Here is an 18984-nt window from a genome sequence, read left to right as displayed (position 1 = left end):
ACGTCAAAGGGGACTCCGATCCACCCCACGGCGCTGCCTGGCACTGATTGGCCAGGCAGCGCACGGGGTCTAGGGGGGGGGCGGCTACGGCGACGCGTATAGCGGCGGATCGGCGGGTAGCGGCGGCGATCGGGCACTGCACGCAGCTAGCAAAGTGCTAGCTGCGTGCAGCAAAAAAAAAATTATGCAAATCGGCCCAGCGGGGCCTGAGCGGTGCCTCCCGGCGGCATAGCCCGTGCTCAGCACGGGCTTACCGCCAGGGAGGTTAATGGTACCGTGTTTTCATCAGATGCGATCTTTCGATGCAATTTTTACAATCAAAAGTAATTGAAAGGTAATTATCAATTGTTCTCATGAACAGGTTGATTAGGGCATTTTCTCTCTTCCAATTCGATCATAAAATCCAACATTCGGATCGACAACATTTTCTGGTCTAATGGACGATAGAATCGTTTTACAATTTGATCTTCAAAACATCCAAGATCGCATCTGATGAAAAAAATTGTACCATTAATGGCCACCTTTACACTAATCTTCCCTCTCCTTTTCCCATCACTAACCTACCATCTCCTCTGCCTAATAGTTGCCTATAACTATCCAATCTGGTGGAAAATTGATTGTTTCTGATTGCTGCTATGCTTGATCATGCACACTAGCGAACAAAAACGCACTGGCCAATCTGATCAGAATAGTGGGATTGATATATTTTTCTGATCAATCCCATTAATCTGATCAGCCTGCACTGTTTTGTTCATTAGTGTGCACGGTCGATCATTTCTAATCGATTATAGTGATTATATAATTATAAAACTCCCCGATACATAAAATTGCACAGCATATACAATCCCCATAAACTACCAACAGGTACAGGCAATGTATGGTGGGCGACGTGTACATTAAAATGTGCAGTAAATGCACAACGTTAATAAAAGTGTGACTCTCCCTTTAGTTAAGTACACACATGCAAGAATTTTCTCCCTTTGGGGATTGGGAAACAATCCTTCGGGCGTCAATTTGGGCATTGATGCTGTAAAGACACATCCTGAGCCTTGAGGCTAGCGATGTGTTTTGTTGCTATGGAGGGGGGCAGAAAGACAGTGTTTGTGAACGATTGAGTGGCTCCAATCAGTTGCTGGGGGGATGGGGGGATAGCATTGTGATTGGTAATGCTCGGGCATCAGCAATATCCATCATCAGCCTCTGTACACACATGATAATGGTTACTGCATGTGTGTGCGTAGCTTTACTGTGTGTCAAGCACATAGGACCTAACAGAGAGTGAGTGAGTAAGTGAGCGTATGTTTGTATAGAGTGTGTATATGTAGTGTGTTTGTAGAGTGTGTGTACACCTTACATGCTGCCAGCTTCTGTTTTTCAAACACATCCCTGCTGTTTCTGGAAACCTGGCTGGAGAGTTTTAGGGCTGGTTCACATTAGCGTTTTTTTCCGCAATGTAAGCGGAACGTATACTGTACAAACAGATGGATGTGAATGGATCCAATGTTAACCTATGGATCCATTCACATCTGTCCGTTGGTGCAGATACGTTCCGTACATTCCGGCCCCCAAAATTGCAGCAGGCCCTAATTTTCCAGACCATTCTGCCCTGCGGAACGTAGTCGGAAAAAAAATGCAGCAGCATTGCGGGCAATGGGAAACGGAAAGTTTCTTCACACTAGTGAAGAAGCGGACCGTTCCACGGGGGATGGGGGCATGTGCCGATGGGAACCTGAGCGACGGGAGGGTGCAGTAGCCGGGCGGGTGGGCTAGGGATTCTTTACACATACCTAGTCTTGCGCAGCAGCCGGCGGTAGAAGCTTCCGTCTTCTTCCGGGTCATGTGACTACATGACGCGTCATGTGACTAGTCACATGACGCGCTGTGTAATTATAGCGGAAGGAGAGGAACCCTCTACCGCCGGCTGCTGCTCAAGATAAGGTATGTATTTGCTCAGTGAAAACGGATCCGATCAATCATTGATCAGATCCGTTTTCACAATGTGAATGGCCACTCCGCGGGCCATCCGGATCCGGTGATGTGGACCTCGGATCCACTCACCAGATCCGGTTTGGCCCAAAATGCAAATGTGAACCGACCCTTACTGACTTCTGCCAACCACTGTGTAGCAGATAGCAAATCGCCTCCAGCCCTCTTCTCACACATTGCTTTATCTTCAGCAGCCCTCTCACTATTCCATCTTTATCAGAGGGGGAGTGGGATTGAGACAGGCCTGGCCAGAATAAGCACATGCCACTGCAGGCCCTCAAGTCTTCAGGTCAGGCAGAGACTGCATGCTGAGCTTTGTGTTATCTCTGCTGCAGGGAGATCACTATCTGTGCTGTGATCTCCTTACCATTCCATGCAGACATTGTGATTGCTCAAGTCACTGTAGCCAATACAGCAGTCACACAAGAGGACTCTGCAAGCTCGCAAGGCCTGTAGAGGGAGCCTGAAAGTCTGATCAATTGCAGCCAGCCAATAGCGAAAGAGCCCTGACTCATGAGTAGCAACAGCCACGATACTCTTTGCTGGGTCCTGTGTCTGTGAAACTACAATAAATAACTGCCGAGGAGCTCAGCCTGAGGTTGGCAGTTATTATAACAGCTTTAACTGCAACTCCTAATGGCAATGGATTACACAACCGAAAACTAGCTAGGCAGGAGTTCTGTTTGAGAAATGCAAGTAAAAAAAACCACCCCTATCAAATGGATTAGCCTCCCAGCCCGTCATCGGTCACTATTTACAGTACATGTTGTATTGAGGAAACCATTCATTTTTTTGAAAAAGTTTTTACACTATTTTAGAAGGATGTTTAATAGTTTATGCATAAACCACTTTTCATTTTTTTCATCATTCGCGAAAGAACCCCTTTAAATAGCAGTTGCTAAGTCTAACTGACAAAATAGTGTGTAAGGAAGTAGGGTGGCTGGTTCTTGTCTGACCATTTTGGCAGTTAAACTGCCATTCAGGAAACCCTGAGAATCCCCCCATGAGGAGATGGGCTAGTCCAAAACCTGTCGGTTATGTCGGGTCGAAGTTGGGCTCCAGGATGATGTAAAGGGGGCGGGTTGAACATGCCATATGTTCGCAGTTCGCGGAGAAAGTGAACAGCGGATATTCGCCAGGAACTGTCTGCCGGCGAACCCTTCGTGCCATCTCTACTGATCATGTGATTTAACAGAGACCCATCAATTAAAGTCCGAGTTAGTCCTTCAGAAGGGTGTCATTGGTGCGCTTGCAAGATCAGTAAGGACAATCCAGAGGGTCCGCTCACTCCAGTAATAAACAAATTCTTGTCCATTTCATGACCCAAATCCATTATAACCAACAAACGTTTCAGGGCCTCTTTGTCAAGGTAACAAATACAGTTATTATTACTGTTACCATTTTTTGTTTTTTACCTTGACAAAGGGGACCCCTCGGGACCTCGAAATAAGCGTTGGTTATGCAAAATGTATGGTGTCCCTTTTATTGAATAAACAAGGATTTGTTCTTTACTGTCCTGCAGGGATGTGCTTTCGAATCCAGAATTTTGAATTCAAATGAAGTATAATGATTTCAGCTGTGACCACAGGCAGCGGGGAGTTAACTTACCCAGAAGCCTTTGGGGACGTCTGCATTCCATTACGCATCATAGGCATAATGAAAGCTGCGTTCCATGACTCACTATTGCACTTCCTCTTTCTGGCTTGAAAAAGGAATTCTTCTGGATTGTTCTGAAGGGTGAAAAGTCACAAACCAGGGAATGGTTTGTGACGTTTCTTCTGCTGCTTTCTTCTGCTGCTGGAAGATCAAGAAGGACTACGACCCTGCCAAAGGCTTGCAATCTAAATCTACAATTTTATTATTTAATGATATACAGATATTAACTATTATTCATGTACTGTATATATCAACCTTGAACATTACTTGGTTAAAGGACCTCTGTCGTGAAATCTTAACATTTTAAATACACGTAAACATATATAAATAAGAAGTACCGTATTTTTCGGAATATAAGACGCACTTTTTCTCCCCCAAAAGTGGGGAGAAAAAGTCAGTGCGTCTTATATTCCAAATGTTAACAATTTAGTACTGGTATATTGGCCTCAGCCAGGCAGTATGTGCGGCCATTTGTCCCCCTCTTATGCGCAGCCCTGGAGTTATATGAGCCACCAGTCAGATGCAGGTCAGTGCAGAGCGGCAGGTATAGCAGTATACTGTGGCCGCGATCGGTATGGATGTCGGTGAGGCGGCCGGAGATCAGCCTGCTTGGCTGTAAGTAAGAGGCATGCCATTCATGCAGAGCGCAGCGGAAGGCGTTATTACCGATCCGGGATCCAGCCGACGAGTCCTCCATCTGCTTCTCTATCTTCAATACCGGCGCGCGCTGATCCCCGTCTTGTTACTTCCTGGTCTGACGCTCTCTCACTGCGTGACCTCGGCGGCTCACGTGCGTCAGGGTCACGCAGTGAGAGAGCGTCAGACCAGGAAGTAACAGGACGGGGATCAGCGCGAGCCGGTATTGAAGATAGAGAAGCAGATGGAGGACTCGTCGGCTGGATCCCGGATCGGTAATAACGCCTTCCGCTGCGCTCTGCATGAATGGCATGCCTCTTACTTACAGCCAAGCAGGCTGATCTCCGGCCGCCTCACCGACATCCATACCGATCGCGGCCACAGTATACTGCCATACCTGCCGCTCTGCACTGACCCGCATCTGACTGGTTGCTCATATAACTCCAGGGCTGCGCATAAGAGGGGGACAAATGGCCGCACATACTGCCTGGCTGAGACCCACTGGCTGCCTAAAGGGGTCTCTTTGGCTACCAACAGGGGGTCATAAAAACCGGCAAAGCATAATTAATGTGGTTAATGGAGCTGCTGGGGGTGGCAGGGGGTTAGTGTAGCTTGTGAGGTAGCAGGAGTTAATGTAGCTTAGATAGAGATCTTGGGAAGGGGGCAATGTCCACAAGACGCTCCTGGAACTTGGACGCACCTAGGTAAAGTGTCTTTTTTATTTTCCTCTGATTTTTATACTCTAAATCTAGGTGCGTCTTATATTCCGGAGCGTCTTATATTCCGAAAAATACGGTACGTTTCTTCTGGAGTAAAATGAGCCATTAATTACTTAGATATCTGACATTAGCGACAGATTTTGGACTAGCCCATCTTCTCATGGGGGGTTCTCAGGGTTTTCTTTACTTTTAAAAGCACTTAGTGAATGGCAGTTGCTCTGTCCAACTGCCAAAAAAAGTGTGCAGCGAGCAGGGAGGCTGGCCAGCATCTTTGCATGAATCTTTTTCAGGGGGTGTCTTTATAAAGAATAAAGGCCATTCTGAGAATCCCCTAAGGAGAGATGGACTAGCCCAAAAACTGTTGGTAATGTCAGATTTCTAATACTTTCTGTAAGTGACAGCAACATAGGAGAAAGGCAATTTATGGCTCATTTTACTCTGGAAGAAATGAACTTCTTATTTGTATGTGTTTTAAATTTTAAGATTTTTGCGACAGTTCCTCTTTAAAAAATGGAGGTAGAGAATAAACATGTAAAAAATGTATTTTAGTATATGTTCTTATAAATAAAACATAAAAAACAAAAAAAGAAAGAAACAAAGAAAGAAGTCACACAATAATCTCTGTAAAAAAAAAAAAAAAAAAAAAAAAAAAAGGTTGAAGTGCAAAAATTGCATGTATTTCCTAGTTTAAATGAATGGTTTCTTCTTCACCCTGTGGCTCAGCAAAGTGGCCTCTCCCTTGATTTACTGCAAGACAATACTGGAGATGTAATGGGTGACCCTTTTTGAAGCAAGCAAGAGAAGAGCGTGAAAAAATGGACTGGAGGCATTAGGGATTTGCCTTTCCTCAGCGCCATTGTCATTTTATGAGAGAAAGACAAATACTCTTGTTGACTCATTGATTGAGATAACTGAGATGATAGTTCAAGCTGCCAAATTCATAAGATTTATCTCTGTTCGACATATCAAAATTAAATTATAAGCTGTTACTTGCTGGATTCTATTCAACAGCGAGGACGTGCTCTGCATGCGGTACGGACTATTATGGTGGGGATGTTAATGTAACCGTTGTTCACTTCCCTGCTGTTATCCAAAGTTAAAGTTCATTTTAAATTTTAAGCAAAAAATACATAAGAAAAACATGTCTAACAGTGTTATAAGAGATAGCGAATAAAGTTTAATTTTGCATCTTGATTCATTTCAGGAATGCGATTATTTTTTCCAATGCCCTACTATATTGTTATTATGTATTTATATTGCATTGATATTTTCATTGATATCTTCTGCTGCATTGTACAAAGTGCATAGCCATGTCACTGATTGTCCTCAGAGAAGCTTACAATCTAATCCCTACCATAATAGTCATAGTCATATGTCATAGTCCAATATCTATCTATCTATGCCCTACCATATTGTTAAAGCGGTATAAAACCTGACATGATATTCAATAAAAACATGTTTTCCTACTTTTTATATGTCATATGGTTATCATATTTGCTTTTGTGCATAAGTATTATTATTCATTTAGAAAATATACGTTCCCAAAGTAAACTTTTTTTTTTTCTGAGAGCTGACTGCATTTTATTTATGACTACTTTATTCATGTTCTAACGTAAGCAGAAATGCTTTCTAATTGTCTGACTTTGTTCAGCAGAGCCTGCAGTGTCAGAGAAGTGTTTATTTACATTCCTCACTTGATACAATTAAATACAAGATAACATATCTAAAGTTCGGATGCGTCCAGCTTTGCTGGCAGGGAACATCTAAGTCCTGTGTGTAACCCTTTGAATGCTGTTCTAGTAAAAAAAAAATGCTGGTTGTATATAATATGCTGTAAATAAACTATTAGAGCAAAGAAGAAATGTTGGGTTTTATTGCGCTTTAATATGCATTTATGTAGCACCGAGATCTTCTGCAGCACTTTACAGAGTACATAGTCATGTCACCGACTTTGCTAGTCTAAGGTCCTACCATTAGAGGACCTCACAATGCAATCCCAATAATATTCATAGTCGAATGTCCTACCATGTTATTTTTATGTAATTATAGCACTGACATCTTCTGCAGCCCTTTATAGAGTACATAGTCATGTTACTGACTGTACTTAGAGTAGCTCATAATAATCCAATCCCGACCATATTATTAGTCTAATTATTAGTCTAATGCACTACCATAATATTATTATTATCTACTCACAAGTAAAATACGAAAAGTTAGAATATCATGCAATTTTACTGAGTTAAAAAACAAACCTCTTTTTAACTTTTTTAAAATTGATTTTGTCAAAAACTATAAGGCCTTTTTGAAAATAAAATTCTGCCACCACCAACATGGAGCAGAGAGGAGCGCCCCTGTGATCGGAGGCCACATTATATTGTCCAATATGCCATGTTTTTGGATTCAGAAAGCCAGAATTAGAACAGCCATATTCGGGTTGACCCAAATTCAAACACCAACTCTAAAAAATATATTTATATAGCATACAAAAAATATCTATGCTTAGAGTCAGTAAAACAAACTGAAAAAAAGAGAATTAAAAAATAAATTCCCTGGACATTTCCTTTAAATACCCAGCTGTCAGTAATATATTGCAAGGTATCCTCATAGGATTGTGTATCCTTAGGCTAATCTCAGCATGCTCCTATGGAAGTCATAGTCATAAAATCCCTTTGGGCTGAGATGGACAATAAACACTGTAAGCCAGTTTGCAATGGGCCTTCACATTTTCCATTACCATGGGATACACTCAGCTGAACAATTAGCCTCCTCTAAAAGTATAGCAAGTTTATAGGTCAATTAGTAGCATTAGCAAAGGCTTTCTCTATGATTAGACGTACTGTCCCATACATAACCGTTTCTGCATGCTATGCCATTGCCGTTTGCTTCAATGTTTAAATGTTTTAGTTTTTTTGCTCAAAACAAGTCAAAAGCATGTCACACTGCTTTCTTTATGAAAAAAATAATTCATTTGTTTTAGGTTATATTGTTTTTTTTTTAAGCCCTTCATATACAGTAAAGCCTTGGATCTTGGGTTGAGAGGGCTTTGAGATGCACTTTGAGATGCAAGCAAAATCATTTTAGAAATATTTACTTGACACTCGAGCAAAAAAAACCCCAAAAAACACACACACATATATATATATATATATATATATATATATATATATATATATATATATATATATATATATATATATATGTGTGTTTTTTATCAAAACTCAGTGTATGGCATGGGTGTGGCAATAACCCCTGCGACCCCTGCCATCGTAGGGGGGCCCAGAGGCTTTGGGGGCCCTTCCTGCTTCCTCTCCCCAACCGCAAGTGCAGTCAATTAGCAAAAAAAACCTCCCTGTTCACTCACAAAAACCACGTGCAGGAGCGTGTGTAACTTTTTGCTGCTTCCAGATGCTGCTTTACAGCAAAATACTCTCTGCTGCCATTGGCTGTCTCCCAATCACGTGACCCGCATGGGGTTCAGGGACCAAGGGGACCCATGCTATTATATTTGCAGGGGAGCCCTATTAAGTCTAGTTACGCCCCTGGTGTATGGCCAGCTTTATTATAATAAATGTTTGAGTATTTCTTGTTAATACGGTTATCTAGAACTCAGGCAAATGGAGGTCTCAACTAACCAGAATGCCTGAGAGGATAATCGGACTTGTGCTTTGGGGAGTTTCAGGGGGGTAAGCAGGCCATAAAATACAGAGCCTCAAGTGCCGCCTTTTAACCTTTCTGTAGCTCTTAGAAGCTTTCCAGGGTCTTCCGTGTATGGCTCCTGGCATGTCACATGACCCGATGTGGGTCAGGTGACATGCCAGGCGAACACTGTTAATCCAGTGCAGGAGACTTGGGCGCAGCCGGCGCCACCATAGGCCGTAATAGAAATAACGGCTATAGCAGCGCACAGGGAGTAACTTTGGTGCCGTCAAAAGATGGCCTCTGGTCAACGGTGAATTGTGTTGAAGTCAATATCTATCTATACAGCATTCCCTGGCAAATCATCTTAAAATGTGCCACCGGGGCTCCTCATTGGTCCCTTAATAGACCAATGGGAATCCGCCTCAGGGAGGATTCAAATTTACACAAACTACACATGTACATTTGTTAGTATGTTTCCTGGACAACAGACCATTTAGCCACCACACCTCCAAAGCATATTGAAAATATGTATTCAAAGTCTACTGCATACTGTACATAGGGCCATAGTCACTAAATATTGGTAAAATTGCAATGTGCACGGAGCACAGCAATTTCACCATTAAATATGTAAACCATTTAATGGCCAGCTGCCCCCAGGTTCACACTATGTTTTTTATTAATTAGAGATTAGGGTCTCCTCAATGAGGATACCTCAACGTGGTGGAAGAGTCTAGTATGGAACACTCTGCGCACAAACTGTTCTTGGAAGCTTATATCCTCCATTTTGTTGCATCTATTTTGAATGAAAGTTGTGTAACCTGCCTATATTTAGGTTCTGCACATCCATGCAGTTAGTCATTCAGATGCAGCCTGCCTTGAGAAGTGCTGCCACCTCCTCCTGCTGTGTAGTAATATAAGTTCACTTATGCCTAGCTGTATCCATGTGCTATTTCACCTTGCATTCCATTTTAATCTGAGTTTAGGGTTTAGTGCATAGTTTCCAACAGTTTTTCGAATACAAGGTGTGCATTTAGCCTCTAGAGGGCTCTTCACACCTCTGTTGGTAGTCATTTCAGTTAAAGCCTGATTAGGAGCATTGCCAATTCCTCCGTTCCCAAAAGAATGTATAAACCATTTTATTGCCAGATGCCCCCAGGTTCACACTGTTTTTTGTTAATTAGAGTTTAGGGTCTCTTCCATGAGAATACCTCAATGTGGTGGACAGTGGCGGCTCCAGGAAATTTTTTTAGGGGGTGCTATGCAGGTGCTGGACCAATTTCTGGGGCCGCGGCAAAAAATGGGCGTGGCTACAACCTGCGGCGCGCGAAGCGCGCCGCGGCGAAAAAATGGGCGTGGTCATGACCGGATGAGGGCGGGGCTAACTGTAATTTAAAGTGAACCCAGGGTGAGAGTGATATGGTGGCTGTATTTATTTCCTTTTAAACAATACTAGTTGCCTGGCAGCCCTGCTGATCTATTTGGCTGTAGTAGTGAACTGAATTACACCAGAAACAAGCCATGCAGCTAATCTTGTCAGTTCTGACAATATTGTCAGAAACCCCTGACCTGCTGCATGCTTGTTCAGGGTCTATGGTTGAAAGAATAAGAGGCAGAGGACCAGCACGGCAGCCAGGCAACTGGTATTGCTTAAAGGGAGATAAATATGGCAGCCTCAATATTATTCTCACCTCGGGTTCCCTTTAAAAGTGCAACGCAAAGACAGAGGGCCCAAGTTTTGGTGACCCTTTTCCCAGAAAATTCACATAATTGTGCAGGTTTTCTCAAGAAAATACACGTAATGTGAGCAGATTTTAACAAAAAACACGTCCAATGACCCCAATATGCACAATCGTTATCAGATATGGCTCCAATATGCACAATAGTTATCAGATATGGCTCCAATATGCACAATCGTTATCAGATATGACCCCAATATGCACAATCGTTATCAGATATGGCCCCAATATGCACAATCGTTATCAGATATGGCCCCAATATGCACAATCGTTATCAGATATGGCCCCAATATGCACAATCGTTATCAGATATGGCCCCAATATGCACAATCGTTATCAGATATGGCCCCAATATGCACAATCGTTATCAGATATGGCCCCAATATGCACAATCGTTATCAGATATGGCCCCAATATGCACAATCGGTAGCAGATATGGCCCCAATATGCACAATCGGTAGCAGATATGGCCCCAATATGCACAATCGGTAGCAGATATGGCCCCAATATGCACAATCGGTGGCAGATATGGTCCCAATATGCACAATCGGTGGCAGATATGGTCTCAATATGCACAATCGGTAGCAGATATGGCCCCAATATGCACAATCGGTAGCAGATATGACCCCAATATACACAATCGGTAGCAGAAATGACCCCAATATGCACAATCGGTAGCAGATATGACCAATATGCACAATCCGTAGCAGATATGACCCCAATATGCACAATCGGTAGCAGATATGACCCCAATATGCACAATCGGTAGCAGAAATGACCCCAATATGCACAATCCGTAGCAGATATGACCCCAATATGCACAATCCGTAGCAGATATGACCCCAATATGCACAATCCGTAGCAGATATGACCCCAATATGCACAATCAGCATCACCTGAAAAAGAAAAGAAAAACCCATTTACTCACCTACAGCCAGAAGACCTTCTTTCCCGACCTCCTGTCCCGAGTCCCGGCCTCCTTGTGGCGCGCAGCGCCCGCGCGCCCACGATCCTCTTCCTTCCCGGCGTCACGACGAGACTTCCTGCCTGCATACTGAGAGCAGGGCTACGGGAAAATGGCCGCCCGAAGCCATGCACTGCAGACTCGAAGTCTGCAGAACAGGGCTCCGGGCGGCCATCTTACCGTAGCCCTGCCTGCTGCTCCGTGCTGCCGCTGTGTGAACTGACTTGGCGTCTTTTAGACGCCTGAAGTCAGTTCACTCCAGGGGGTGCTTTGGGGGTGCTTGGACAATTCTAGGGGGTGCTCGAGCACCCCCAAGCACCCCCCTGGCGCCGCCCCTGGTGGTGGAAGAGGCTAGTAGGATTTGCATGCAAACTGTTTTTGGAAGCCAACATCCTCCATTTTGTTGCATGAATGCAGGTTGTGTAACCTGTCTATATTTAGGCTCTGCAGCGCACATCCATACAGTTAGTCAGTCAGATGCAGCCTGCCTTGAGAAACGCTGCCACCTCCTCCTGCTGTATAGAAATGTAATTTCACCATTACTTATGCCAACTATGTAGCACACATTGTGCAATTAGTGCCACTCACTTTACCTAGGTACTATGAACATTACTAAGGTAATATTTGCTACACAAGGAGCATAACACACATTACCCTAGCAATGTGTAGTTGGGCAACAGAGTAGCCCCACAAGCAACAACAACAAAAAATCATCACAAAACTTAATGTACATTATAAGTAATCACACATTCCCAATATTCTTTTAAATGGCTTCTTATTATCCTTCCTATTTAAAGAGAGTCTGAAGCGAGAATAAATCTCGCTTCAGACCTCATAGATAGCAGGGGCATGTGTGCCCCTGCTAAAACGCCACTATCCCGCGGCTTAACGGGGTCCCTTCACCCCCAAATCCCCTCCGTACAGCGGGGGAGCGCTTCTGCATTGGGGCAGGGCTAACCGCCACAGCCCTGCCCCACGGCCCACGCGCGTCTGTCAGATGTTATAATTTCTTCACTGAGAGGGGCGGGGGAGAGGCGGCGATGCACGTCTGATAGACGCGACTAGTGGCAGGGCTGCAGCCGTTAGCCCTGCCTCCAGGAAGAGATTTTTTTATGACCAACTTTGCGACCAAGTCTTGTGGGGGTGAGTTTGGAGGTGAAGGGCCCCCCGTTTAGCCGCGGGATAGCGTCGTTTTAGCAGGGGCACACATGCCACTGCTAACTAGCTCTGAAGCGAGATTTATTCTCGCTTCAGAATCTCTTTAAAGGGACTCCGAGCAGTGAAAAAACTATGGAAAGGTGCATATCATTTTAAAGCTCTCTTTCTCCTCTTTCCAATGATATATAAATTGCCGCCCTACACCTTTTAGTTTTCGCTATTTTCGCGATTGAGTTTGCCGCGGCTGTGATTTCAATCGCGAAAATAGAGAAAACTAAAAGGCGTAGGGCGACGATTTAGGGGTCGTCAGAAAGAGGAGAAAGAGAGCTTTAAAATGATATCCATCTTTCCATAGTTACATTGTATTACACAGGGCGACTTTTTCCTAAAGTCAGCAGCTCCATTCTGCTGAATGCAGCTGCTGACTTTGAGAAAAAGTCGCCCTGTGTAATACAATGGCGTCAATTCACCAGAGGTTACCAACCTATTTATCTCTTGGGAAGTAATTTACCTCCTGTGATATCTCCAAATAGCAATTCTCCAGAAGTATAGGAGAAAATATCGACAGAGAGAAATGCAAGAGATAAATGTGAGATAAGTATGAGATAAATAAGTGATAGTTAGTAGTTAGTTTTTCTCCAAATCACAATTCACCAGGGAAGAAAGGGGGTGTGGCCATTCCTTATTTTTTCATCTCTTTATCCCCTGAATGAACCTGGAGATATCGTGGTTTTCACACAGCAGCTGCTGCTGTGGAAGATGGAGCCTTTTGAGCTTACTCTGTTAGGCCTGGTGCACACCAAAAACCGCTAGCAGATCCGCAAAATGCTAGCAGATTTTGAAACGCTTTTTCTTATTTTTCTGTAGCGTTTCAGCTAGCATTTTGCGGTTTTGTGAAGCGTTTTTGGTGTAGTAGATTTCATGTATTGTTACAGTAGAGCTGTTACTGAACAGCTACTGTAACAAAAACCGCCTGGCAAACCGCTCTGAAGTGCCATTTTTCACAGCGGTTTGCGTTTTTCCTATACTTAACATTGAGGCAGAAACGCCTCCGCAATCCAAAATCTGCAGTAGCCCGGGAGTATGCGTTTCTGCAAAACGCCTCCCACTCTGGTGTGAACCAGCCCATTGAAATACATTACCCAAGCGTATCCGCAGCCGCAAGCGGATCGCAAAACGCAGCCGAACCGCTCTGGTGTGCACTAGGCCTTAGAGCTTGCTTCTATTATGAGGAGACGAAGGCGCAGGAGGAGGGTCTGTTTAATCGCACCTCGTATTTTTCGTGAGAGAACAGTTCTTGATCATTTTACTGAGACAGAGGTGGTGAAGAAGTTCAGACTCACTCGTGATATGATTTATGATATGATCCGGCAGTAAAAGGCGGAAATACTCTGGTCACGTAGTGGTAAAACTCCGCCTCCTACCCACAATGCTTCACTTTCAAGCTTACAGAGAGGAAAAGTATCCCATGTAAATCATTAATACCGATTACCTAACTCTCTGCTTTCTCACACTTTCCTCATGCATATCTCTCCATTATCCCCTGCTATCGAACACTTTTCTCTCTGTCCTCTCACACTGGTGAATTGACTCCAGAGTGTTAAAATACCTCATGAGATAAACTACCTACCTTTTTTCTCTTAGTAAATCCTCTCTGGTGAATTGACGCCAATGTAACTATGGAAAGATGGATATCATTTTAAAGCTCTCTTTCTCCTCTTTCTGGCGACCCCTAAATCGTCACCCTACGCCTTTTAGTTTTCTCTATTTTCGCGATCGAAATCGCGGCTGCGGCAATTTCAATCAGGAAAATAGCGAAAACTAAAAGGCGTAGGGTGGTGGTTTATATATCATTGGAAAGAGGATAAAGAGAGTTTTAAAATGATATGCATCTTTCCATAGTTTTTGCACTGCTCGGAGTCCCTTTAAGTGGTGGTAATATTAAATGTACTCAACCACATGGTTATCCTAAAATTATGGGACATCATTAGTTATAAAAAGCTCATACTTAGTCTTGGAAGGTGAAAGCATCAGTGTCAACTGAAGTATGGTGTGGACCATAACTCCATGACCCCGCTAGCTGAGGTACTGGAGAGTGGTGTGGAGTGTAATTCGGGTTTCCAAATAAGGAATCCCGGATTGAAATACCAACATTACTCATACAGTCCCAGCATTGCGTAATATGTTTATAAATACAATAAATAAATAAATAAGGCCTCTTACCCACATTTGCAGTTTCTGCCCTGTTTTCGGGTATCTAATTTGACGCAATCCAAATCAGAAGTGCATAGATTGCTACGCCTGATGTCCCCATCCATGTGTTGCCAACTCGCCATCAATGTGGAATCACTACACATGATGGCAGAGGAATTCCCATAAATGCATTGCGATTTACATCCATTATAATGAATGGAAATAACACCCGCATTGGCAAAAATTTGTCTGCAGTGCAAATGTGCAAAGGTTGCTTAACCTTCCTGGCGGTAAGCCCGAACTGAGTTCGGGCTATGCCGCCGGAAGGCACCGCTCAGGCCCCGCTGGGCCGATTTGCATAATTTTTTTTTTGCTGCACGCAGCTAGCACTTTGCTAGCTGCGTGCAGTGCCCGATCGCCGCCGCTACCCGCCGATCCGCCGCTATCCGTCGCGCCGCAGCCGCCCCCCCCCCCCCAGACCCCGTGCGCTGCCTGGCCAATCAGTGCCAGGCAGCTCTATGGGGTGGATCGGAATCCCCTTTGACGTCACGACGTCGATGACGTCGGTGACGTCATCCCGCCCCGTCGCCATTCTTTGAACGGGATCTCCGGATCTCCGATCGCCGGCGGCGATCGGAGGGGCTGGGGGGATGCCGCTGAGCAGCGGCTATCATGTAGCGAGACTTTGTCTCGCTACATGAAAAAAAAAAAAAATTTTAAAAAAAAGATTTGCTGCCCCCTGGCGATTTTTTTGCAAGCCGCCAGGAGGGTTAAAGAGGAACTTCAGCCTAAACAAACATACTGTCATTAAGTTACATTAGTTATGTTAATTAAAATAGATAGGTAATATCTCTTACCCACCCTGTTTTAAAAGAATAGGAAAAGGTTTGTGATTTCATAAGGGCAGCCATCTTTTTGGTTGAAAGAAGGTGACAGGGAGCATGAGACACAGTTCCAACTGTCCTGTGTCCTGATCACCCCTCCCAGTTGCTAGGCAACATGAATAACAACATAGGAAATCCCATCATGCTTTGCACAGCATCAGGGGAAAAAAGCTCGGGCAGTTTTCATTGATGGGGTGGAGCTTAGCTAAAAATGCAGCTAAAAATGAGACTTCTATAAGAAAAACAAAGTTCTGATGCTGTGAAACTGTTAAAGAAACACCAAGCCTTTTCAGTTCTGCTGAGTAGATTTTTAGTCTGGAGGTTCACTTTAAGGTGCATACATGCAAAACCAGAGCCAGGACATTTGGGTGCAGGGTGAAGCCTAAAAATGTCTCACCCTGCTTCGGGAAAAAGTCTAGGTGGCGCTAATTACTATTCCACCTCCAGGCCACCATGGGCTCAGTGAGAAAGATGTAATTTGGCTGCCAGTCCTTGCTGGCGGCCCAATTAAGCTGTTGGGCTCTGTTGTTTGACGGCACCCAAATTACTGTCAGAGCACTGCTATAGACGTAACTCACATTATGGCCTATGGCCGCTTATGGTGCACCCAAATTTCCTGGCACTGTTTTGCTCTGTTTCACCTTAAATTATCGAAAATTGCATTCCCCGTGACAAAAATTCTGTTTTCAAGGGCCTCCAATAAGGGATGTTGAAAGGATGTGATATGGTGGGTATAGTTTGCAGTTGTTTGACAAGGCTTACTTTGCCATTAATTCTGTTCATAAGTGACAGAGCTCCTCATTATAGCCGGAAATAGAAGCGGGTTGCTAGCTTCTTGAATTGTGTGTAAGACTCAATTACATGCTACATGTGTATATTATAAGCCTTCTCTCTCAATAGCCGCTATTACCATGCTTTCTATTCTAGACCAGCCATCGGGGCTGGACATGGAAGAAGCACAATACAATGTAGCCTGGGGTAGAAAAGGACTTTTTTTTTTCTATGCATAATGAAAATGTCAAATGTATTTCATTTCATAAGTAAGAGAAACGCAACTGAAAGCAAGAGCCACGCCAAATTATGAGAGTTTAGTTGAATCAGAGATGAAATATATACGTGAGCAGAAAAACAGATGCTAATAAAGGGAACCTAAACTGAGAAGGATGTGGATTTTTCCTTTTAAAATAATACCAGTTGCCTGAAGCTCCTGCTGATTCTGTGTCTCTAATACTTTCAGCCACAGCCCTTCAACAGTGATGATGAGCAAAAATGCAAAAATTCTTTTCGCCGAATTTTAGCCGAACTTACGCCTAAAATTTCGGGTAAATTTTCGATCGAATATTTTTGCGTTAATTTTCGCCTAATGCCCGTTATTTTTGCGTTAAATTCATAATTCATCACGTACGTATTTCCGTGTAGTCGTAGTACCGCTATGCAAAGCTTCACCCACTACGCGTAGTTGACATATGTATTGCGAAGTCAACTACGCGTGCGGTAACTGTGTCTATACGCATGTATAAGCGGATTATTGCGGACATTTTTCCGCATAAGGGCATAAGCGTCCGCATACAGCAAAGTTTCTTGCCGATTATTGCGGACATTTTTCCGCATAAGGGCATAAGCGTAAGCATACAGCGAAGTTTCTTCAATTTTCGATGCTGGTCGAAAACGCAAATATTTCTGAAGATTTTCGTGAAAAATTTGCCGAATTCGAAAACGGGATTTTCGATGCGAAAATGACTTAGGCGAAAATTTGCAAGCAACACTCCCCTTCAACAAGCATGCAGATCAGGTGCTCTGACTGAAGTCAGACTGGATTAGCTGCATGCTTGGTTCAGGTGTGTGGTTCAGCCACTACTGCACCTAAAGAGATCAGCAGGGCTGCCAGGCAACTGGTATTGTTTAAAAGGAAAAATCCATATCCCTCTCAGTATAGGTTCCCTTAAGCTTACTTTTAGTGTTAGAGTACTTACACTCATGTGTGCTTAAAATATCTTAAAATGATGACCTGAACCTCTCAATAGGTTTGATCGGAGCAGCCGATTTCCAATTTCTTCTTCCAATTTCTTCTTTCCACAGGCAAATACAGGATTTCTTGTTCCAATTTTCTTGTTCAGTTTTCTATTGAAGTCAATGAGGTCAATAATTTTGCCGCTGTGAAAACTTGCTTCGGAAACAAGGTTTTTCAGCACTTGTAGGAGGAAAACAGAAAGGGACACAGACAGCCCAATATAGTGAGGTATGTAGTATAACCAGGTTATGGAGAAAGACAAAATGTGTGCTGTTTTACTCACAAGTGTAGGTTACCTCAAAGGCAACCACTGTATAGGTGGCTAAGAAATTGCTCTCTGTAGATAGGAAACAAGGGGTAACACCACTCCACCGAGGGTGGACTCGAGAATGTAGCAAGATGGAACAGAGGTGCCAATACCAGGATAAAACTGCTAAAAACAGTTTAAAAGAGGAGGTAGTGGTGGACTTACCTCCCCAGTAAAAAGACACGGAATTGGTTGATTTAATAACCAGAGGTGCTTGACTGCTACATTGACCAGTACTAGTTATTGCTCCCATTAATTGCCTGATGAAGTGGGTTTGATCCTGCGAAACGCGTTGCATTGTGGAGTGTATAAATAAATGTCATTGTTGACTATAAAATCAACCAGTTTGGTGTCTACTTACTGAGGAGGTAAATCCACCACTATCTCCTGTTCTAAACGGTTTTTAACAGTTTTATCCCGCAATGGCGCCTCTGTTCCATCCTTGCTTAAATATTTTTCAGCAAACACGGTGTTAACACAATGGCTAGGAAAGACAAAAGTGGCGTCTGAAACAAGCATTTTTGGCAAACAGTGACACCAACAAGATGGCCACCTGGGACCCCTGGTCCCTGCTTCTTTTTTCCTTGAAAACCGCTATCGCCTGCACTCTCGCCATTGTGCGCACCAGTCCAGCATGGCCATCACTACACAAACAGCTGTTTGCGGTGCGTTACACAGTGAGTTTGGTGTGTCAGTGTGAAGCAGAACTCTAATTACACTACCTGATTGATGTATACACATGCAAGATGTTTTCAAGCACTTTAGGCCTCCAATTTAGCATTCAATGTGAGTTCTGCCCTTAAAACCCTACTCTGCGTCACAGCCGTAATTTTTCCCTGGGATTTTTGGCGTGTATCCCACTCCGACATGCCCCACTCCAGGTGTTAGACCCCTTGAAACATCTTTTCCATCACTTTTGTGGCCAGAATAAGTGTTTGAAGTTTTGAAAGTTTGCCTGCCCATTGAAGTCTATTGCGGTTTGCAAAGTTTGCGCGAACCCGAACTTTTGCAGTAGTTCGCGTTCGAGGTTCGCGAACCTAAAATCGGAGGTTGGAGCCATCTCTAGTGCTGAAAAGCCTAGCTACGCCTCTGGTG

The sequence above is a fragment of the Hyperolius riggenbachi genome, chromosome 12, assembly GCF_040937935.1.
Source record: "Hyperolius riggenbachi isolate aHypRig1 chromosome 12, aHypRig1.pri, whole genome shotgun sequence".
Classification (NCBI taxonomy): Eukaryota; Metazoa; Chordata; class Amphibia; order Anura; family Hyperoliidae; genus Hyperolius; species Hyperolius riggenbachi.
The sequence above is the reverse complement of the archived record's forward strand: the minus strand, read 5'-3'. Positions refer to the sequence as shown.